The following is an 8,670-nucleotide window of genomic DNA, read 5'->3' as shown; positions in this document are numbered from 1 at the left end:
TAGATAGATAGATAGATAGATAGATAGATAGATAGATAGATAGATAGACAGATACATACATACATACATACATACATACATACATACACCCCATATATGGTATGAATCTGGTTATACAACATCCCAGAAAATAATAAATTATAATGACAAAAGTTGAGTGTATGATTAGTATGGGCAAAATATAGAGTTCAAGGGAAGATCCCAAAGAGATATGACAAAATAACTGGGGATGATTAAACAAAAAAGAAAGAAAGAAGGAAGGAAAGAGGGAAGGAAGGAAAGAAGGAAGGAGGAAGGAAGGAAGGAAAGTAAGAAAGGAAAGAAAGAAGGAAGGAAGGAAGGAAAGAAAAGAAAAGAAAAGAAAAGAAAAGAAAAGAAAAGAAAAGAAAAAAGATTTAGCTCAATAGAAGAATGCCTACTTAATGTAAGGCCATGCCTTGAGTTCAGCTCCAGCAACAACAACAAATAAACGAAAAGCAAAACATAAAGTTTGTGTCTTTGAAAATGTTTTATTCTTTGCATTTTTATTTTATATTTTACATTTACAGGTATGTGTCTGCACATGTATGTGTGAGAACCCTCAGAATCCGGAGTATTGCATCTCCTGGAGCTAGAGTTACAGAAGGTTGTGAGCCACCTGACCTGGGTGTTCAGATCTGAACTTAAGCCCTCAGCAAGAACAGAAAGCACTCCTATCCTTTGAGCTCTCTCCAGCTCCAGAACTCTGTATCATTAGCATCCTAAATACCTCAATAAACTTAATCTGAAAGTAAATTGCTCAATGAATGATGAATAGAATGTCATCTTCATGGGTGACAGCTAGGGAACCAGGAATCCAGAGGAACTGCAATTGCTAAGAGGGGATCAAAGTGATTACAAGTTGTCAGTCCCTACAACAGAGGTCCATGTCCAAGTGAGCCTTTAGCATCCTAGCACTTTGTGTATGAGCCTTCTAATCTCAAGAGCCCCTAGACTTTCAAGTTTCTCTCTGGAGTTTTGCAAATTGCTCACACAAACTCTCATTAACCTTTGATGCCTCTCGCTAGCCCTCCCCCGGGATTGGCAGCTCCTTCAAGAAACCATCTCCATGTGCAACCTGGTTCATCTCTACCTGGTAGTTGTTGTCTTTTCTTGAATATTTTTTCTAAAATAAGTTCTTTCTTGTTTTGTTGGCTACCCAGCTTCTCTGAACAAATAAGAAAAAAAAAAACATTATAATAAAGTCTATATTTTCTAATCATTATTATTATAAAAACAACACATGGTAAGTCTGCCATTCTCATTTACCAACAGGACTTAAAAATGAAAAGCAACAAAACAAAACACTACATCTCCATGTCTGATTAGCAGGGAGAAAAAAGTAGAAGCCCATGGCAAGAATTGTGAAAGTTGCTTTATTTGATTTTTCTGTTTTGTTTTGCTTTGTGTTTTGTTTACTTTTTAAAATATGGTCTCATTTATTCAACCCTTCCTGCAGTCTTGGCCATTCCTTAGTCTTGACGACACACCCACAGGGAATGAGAAAAGTGTTAACTACAGACCTTGGCTGAGAAAGCAAGAGGTAGGGCCTGCTTTTTCTCAGCAAGACCTAGCCCTCAGTAGTCTACTCTGACATTTTTAGTTCTTACAGCCTGTCAACTTAGAAGTCTGCTATTTATTTGATACTTTAATATGACAGTTCATGTGTAGTATTTTTTTTTTCATGTCTTTCAGGATGAATTCTGAAATTTTTATCCTATTATAAAGAACTGGTTCTCGGGGCTAATACTTTATAAAAATCTCATGATTTCTGAGTCATTCCTTGACTTGGAGAGAGCTTGTGCTTTCATCCTGACTTGATTCTCAGGGTTAACCGTCTTCGTGTGTCTGTTGTGGATTGGTTTTTAACTGGGTATCACCACTGGAAGCTGCCAACTGACATATTCCTGGAGCACTTGAGTAAAGCATTTCATTTGGGCCCCAGTTAAAAGTCATTTATGACATGGGAGAAAGGAGAAGGTGGCACTGAGCCCTCACTCTTTGGAACAGCTGCCCACCTGCTGTCGGTATGTACAATTTTCTGAGCCAAGAGTCAAGAAAGATGAAAGAAAAGAGGGTTTTTAAAATCCAGCCACTTCCAAACGCCCCAATTCCTTACACCACTACCTATGAGCCTCCCCTACAGCTACAGCAATTGAACAAACAAGATACTGCAAATCCAGGAACACTGTAATGGAATGTGAATCACGTTGCAGAGTGACCCTGTGGGAGGAGTCATGACAACAGAAGCACTGGATGGCCTCAGAAGTTCAGAAGCCCATGTCACCACACTGTGCTCTACTTTCTGTCAGCCAGTTAAGCTCTGAGTGTGCTGGGCTTTTTGGTTTGGTTTGGTTTGGTTTTTTTGAGATAGGGTTTCTTTGTGTAACAGCCTTGTCTGTCCTAGAACTCTCTATGTAGAACAGGCTGGCCTTGAACTCACAGAGCTCTCCCTGCCCCTACCTCCCGATTGCTGGGACTGAAGGTGTATGCCAGGAAACCGAGCTGGGTGTGCATTTTCAAGCATAAAAATGCAGCAAACACAGAATTTTATGATATTGTGAATATGCAATTTCTTCTTTTGTGTGGGTGCTTTGTTTCATGTTTCCAAGCCAGGAGAGTAAGTATACAATCTCTCATTAGCAGGAAAAGGAAACGGAACCCACAAGAAGAGCTTAGCTACTTGCTGCATTCCAAAAGGGTAAAAATGTAGCAAATTTTAAATTTCTTGTTATTTGTGAAGCCATAATTATATCCTCCAGAATATCCATTGTAATTCGGATAGTACATAGTTACGTTTACCCCTTTGCAGCATACAACATAAGGCTTCTTTCTATATAAACATAAATAAGCCTTACCTACCCCATATCCCCAGGAATCAAGGAAAGTCTGTTATAAAACAAAACACATTATTAAATAAATAAGTAAATAAATGGTAAAGATCAGTAATCCTTCCTAATTTATATGTTACCTAACGGCACCACAAAGCAAAACTTGCTTGTAATGCTTTCAGGCACCCCACTCACCTAAATTCAGTGAGATTCACATATTTGATAGGCGGCATTTATGATTTATATTTATCCACCAGGGACTACTTCTCTACATATGTGCAAATCTCTCTCAAGGAAAACAAACAAAACATATGAGCATCCCACATCTTCCGCAAGCTCACAGATACACGCATTTGTAGAATCCAGCCCTGATATCTTGGCAGAGCCCACTCAGAACCGGGCAAGGAAGAAGAAACAGTCCTCTTGGTGTTTGAATGTGGCCTGTGCTTCCTTGGGAGGAGTCCAGAGATTGGTTTCTTCTTAGGACCTTGTTTTTTTTTTTTTTTCCTCTGTGAATTTGATGCTTTGGTTTTGTTCTTAATACCAACGGGATGTCCTCAAAAAGCTATTTTACCAAACAAACTCACACAGGCTGTTCCAGAACTGTGTTCTACTTCTTGGTGGGACTCATGCTGTCTTTGTGGTTTTCACACGTGTTTCCTGAGCATGCTCTGAGAACTGGACTCCAGGTTTCATTTTTCAGATCTTACTCATGGAGAAGTTTCTTTCCCCAGCTCTCCAGGCTGAGGTCACCAGCACTCTCTCTGCAGCATGTCAGGAGCCAATTAGAACATTTGTTAGGGCTGGAATGCCTCTTCTCGGAGCCTGCTCTTGCTGAATTTGCTAGGCTTTTAATGCGATGTTGAAATCTGTTCCTGCTTGACTCCTACAGCTGGCTCTGATCAGCCTCCTCTGAAGAGGAAGTTTCAATTAGCACAGTTTCAAATGTGCTCTGGAGGTATATTTTTATGGCTACTCGACTAATAGCACTCTTTGTTCCTAGTGGTGTGTGATTCCTTAACAAACACGGCCATTCGTGTGAGTCATAGAGTGACTTTATAGCGAAGCTAAGCTTTGCCAAAGCCAAAAGAATGAGACAGCCAAATTGAATTAGTGGCTGAAACACATTAATTTATGCTAGATAAATGTTATTGTGGTCCCGTGGGCAAGTACTCAGGTCACAGGCTTTATGAACTATTTGCAGCAAGAGGGCTTCCTGGCAGTAAATCAGCCAGGGCAGGACTTTGAGAAGGTCTTACAGCCACTAACTCTCTCCAGTTTCCTGAAATGGCCTCCGCCTCCCCCAACCCTTTCCATTAAGACTGCTCGTCATTTTATGCCCATTTGGTGACGTTGAACATAGAAGCAGTTGGATGAATGATTTGTGCAGGCTCTGCCTGACTCCGGCGGAGATATGGCCATCTATTATGCCTGTGGCCCTCACTGCAAGCAGCTGCATGTTCATCATTCCAGACTCCAGCTCTCCATGTATACGGAGCTCTGGCTGAACCCCAGCTCACAGAGTCCTCACAGCTGCGTGTAAATGGGGTGCTTGACGTTTCCGACGTAGCACACACAACCTAGTCCTGACAGGGCTGTTTCTCTTCTGGGAAGGAATTAGATCCACTTAAGGCTGGCTTATTTCTCAAGTAAGAAAAGTAGGAATAAGTGTTTTCTGGCTTCAAGTTGTGGCAAGTGTGAAATGATGCCAAGAAAGAATTATGCATAAATGATAGTGTTTAAACTCGTTTTCATGTGTTTAGATGCGTCTCTGCCAAAAAACTGACAAGGCCTCTCTGTTGGCATCTTTTCAGAGGGAGACCACTCACACACTGAACATTTTCTTAATAAAGGAATAATTGTAAATCACCGGTGTCTAGGCAGGTGATAACCAGTTTACCTCAGTCTTCAGCAAAACTCAAAAGAAAGCAACTGGCCAGGCAAAGGGTGATGGATTAATCTCCCTGTTCTACAACCACCCCTGTTCCCTTGTGTCAGTCAAAGGCCTGGCAAATTTAGAACTGTGGCTATGAGTATCAGCTTTGAAGTCAGTTCTAGGTTTAGATTCTGATCCTTTCCCATATTGGTTTGGAAATCTTGAGTGGACTGAGACCCTCTGTATCCTCATGCAGAGGAAACAGAAACAACAATAATGGCCACTTTTGCAGTGGCGTTATTAAGAATGAAGGGCATGTGGCTGCAAACCATCAGCAAAAGGGATTTATAGCAAAAGCTTTGGGTTCTTTCATGTGTTTTTGAATTGGTCACAAATGTGAGATATGGAAATGCTTTTAGTTCATCCTCAGTTGAAAACAAACTCGTGAGAGGGCACATGGTCTTGGTTAGCTGTAAAAAGACCCATGAGAGGGTGAGTGATGTTTTGTTGGAAGCTGTCTTGTGCAAGAGGTGTGGTTTTTGCCAGCTGGAAAAACAGCCTGTTTGGACTCTGAGAAAGGATAAATAGAAGCCCACGGACTGTGAGACAACAATTTTGCATCGCTTTGCTTTGTAAGGTTCACATTGCTTCAGTGTTCTGTTTTCTACACTTTGCTACTCAGAGAGAAATGCTCCAGAGAACTTCTCCTGGCACTCTGGCTACATCTTTCTATTTCTACTGAGTCATGCTGCTGTTGTCGATTTGTGTTGCTGTTTGCTATTTGAGACTGCTGGTAGGTTTCCAGACAATGAAGAGTAGAATAGCCTCAAGGATCTACATCTAAAAAGGTCCACAACCCCCTTTTCTTAATAACCTCCTTTTTCCCCTATCTCTGGTCTTTGGGTTGAAAGGGAGGTAGAAGCATTTAAGAAGTCTAAATAAAGTAGATTTTTGGAAAATGTAAACCCATAGAAATTAAACAAAGAGCTCTCAGAAGGCAGCAATCTATGTTGATCACTGATAATGCTGTCTCACTCGCCCTTTTTGGTGTATTTTTTATCTATTTTATTTATGTTCTTATAGCTACCACTTTTCTTCACCCCAATACCTTCCAACAGATTACCAGCAGATAGGAGAGACAGAAAGTTAGTGGGGAGAGGCAGTGTTGAGACCTTTTTAGACTACTTCTTGCTGACTATGGGCATTGAGTTTCTTGAGGCAAATCCAATTTTATTTTGTCAGGATATCTCCAACTTCTTTTTCTTGTCTCTTTTCTCTTGACCACTTCACAAACCAGCAAGAACAGGAGCAAGAACCAGCAGGAGGAACAGCCGTGCTGTTGAGGCTCCTCTGTTGAGACTCTGGTCTTTTTATACCCTCCCTAGAGGCTCCAGAATTAAATCATCTTCAGCTGACAGAATCACACCCCTGCCAGAGCATGCACGAGGCAAATAGTCTGCTGCTATGGACAGTCTGAAGTAGCCCCATATATCCCACACCAGAGATTAAAGCAAAAACATATATATATATATATATATATATATATATCATAAGCCTGTTTTTAAAAGACACCGAAATTCTTACTGCATGCATTAGAAGGAGAAGACAATCTCTCCCACTTATTTTAAAGTTTGCCATTGGACACCAAGAAGGGGTGCTGGAGAAGACTGAAAGTTGCCTCTTCTTGGCATAATCTATGCTTCTCACCTGAAGAACATCTTGGGCTGGTCAGCATATTCTGCTTAACTCACCAACCTGTACTTATAAAAGCTTTGCTGTTGCCCTTCATTCTAACGCTTGTTTTTGGTTTTGATGGGTTGGCTCTGATAGTCATGCCATCTGAATGATTAGCAGGGCAGGAAGGCAAGCACATGTGCCAGTCATGTTGCTCATGATGACTTGAGCGTCATGTTGATGAATTCCCAGCTATGTCCTTGTAAGCCAGATGTGACATTTGGCCCAAATCAGCACAGATTTCCAAGACTTTCTAGATACTTTTTCCAGATTTTGAAAAGATGACCATTTCCTTTCATTCTGGGCAAGAGGGTAAAGGGGACAAAATATAATGTGTTCTCTTCAAGGTTTTATTAAGTTCAGTTTTATTTATATTTCTATAGCTGAGTTCAGAACTAATCAACCTGTCAATTGCTATGAAGTTACTAATCCCTTAGTTACTGAGGTGATTTTTGAGAAGTTTTAAAGAAAAATTTAATTTATATGCATAGGCAAGTACATAAAGAGTTTTACCTGTCCTACATTCATTTTTAAATTAGAGTTTTTCTTAAGACTTACCAGATACCAAGTCTTACCAAACCCCAAAAATGTATCCACAGTAGCGTTTAAAATATGGACCCACTGAATATTCTGTACTGGTGATGTACAGGCCTAAAGCTCCATAGCCAATTTAACCTTCTAAGCCCTCAAGCAGTGAAACATTTACTAAGATACTAAATATTGGTATACTCTAGACTGGAAGTAGTTGGTCTCATTACCTGAGCTTCTAAACAGTATGGCAGTTTTCGTAGGAAAAGCGCCATGAGGACAGAGACACAGTGTCCTTCCTTTTGCCCTCCTCCCCATTTATCCCAGGCCCTAAATCAGTGTCCTGCCATGTGCTTCCTGGACTTTGCCCAAATGTTTATCCAGTTAATATAAAGTTGTACAGTAAATTAACTCTTCCCGTGATTCTGACCTTTTTTTTTTTTTTTTTTTTTTTTTTTTGGTTTACATTTTTTCTTTCATTTTGATAAGAATTTTTTTTCCTTCTGTTTCCTAACTTTTTTGTTTGTTTTAACAATTGAAGCCAATTTTTTTATGGATCAAGTTCTGTGAAAAACAAAACTGGCTCTGGTCACATTAAGGTAGTTTTACTGGAAGCAAATATGAACATTTTCATGAGATTTCTCATGACACCAAGTCCAATGATTTCTAAACTATACCAGTTAATAATTTACGAAATAATAAAAAGCTTTGAGTAGCTCAAAGTACCAAGACAAGTCCTTGTTATAGTAATAGACTGAAGTCCCATGTGTGACATCATGAGGAACATCTGTCTGAAACAGGAATCATGGAAGTTCAGAAAGTTCCCATGGAGAGGACCAATCAATATAAGCTCTGTGCTTAGGATTTCTGTGCATTTTGTTAATTAGACCAAACCTATAGACCTGTGTAGCAATTACTCAAACAATGATGTAAAAAGATTGCCTGACAAACAGACTTCCATAATCCACTTACATCTCCCAGAAGCCAAAGGGTTGGGAAAGCCCTATTAACAAGCTCTCAGCCTGTCTGCTTGGAGATGCTGTTAAAGCCAGGGGCAGCTCAGCACCTGAGGCAGCTGTTAATAAAGATGGTTTGCTACACATTTCTGTTCTACTCAGATGGACATAAAACAGCATAAGTTAAAACATGTCAATAACTCAAGGCAAAAAAAATAAAACAACAAAAAAACAGATGCTTTATAAAATGGAGCCAGGAATGTCCAGTGACCCTCCAGGAAGGCACGAATGACTACACATGGTGCCTAGGGAAGATGACTGCTTTCTTTCCAGCAACACTGGGGACCAGTGTCATTGTCTTTCTGTATAAAATTGAGAAATCTTTTCTATTCATGGACCAATAATATTTTTAAATTATTTACTTATTATGTATGTATGTATGTATGTACATGATGGGGGAGTTGCATATGCCACAGCCCAGAGGTAAAGGATAGAGGACAACTTTGTGAAATCATTTCAGTCTTTCAACCTTCACGTGTGTTCTAGACTGAGCTCAGGTGGTCCCTGCTGTGCCATCTTGCTGGGCTCATGAGTGATATTTCTAATTCTTTGGTCCTAGAAAACACCTCAAACCCATGTCTTTTTCGTCAATTTCATGCATTCACAATGATTTGGGAGTCTTTTCATTTTTCTTCCCTCTTCCTTATTCTAAAGTTTCATTTATGAA

This window comes from Psammomys obesus, unplaced genomic scaffold, assembly GCF_907164565.1.
Source record: "Psammomys obesus unplaced genomic scaffold, mPsaObe1.curated_primary_1811, whole genome shotgun sequence".
Taxonomy (NCBI): Eukaryota; Metazoa; Chordata; class Mammalia; order Rodentia; family Muridae; genus Psammomys; species Psammomys obesus.
This window is presented reverse-complemented; position numbering follows the sequence as displayed.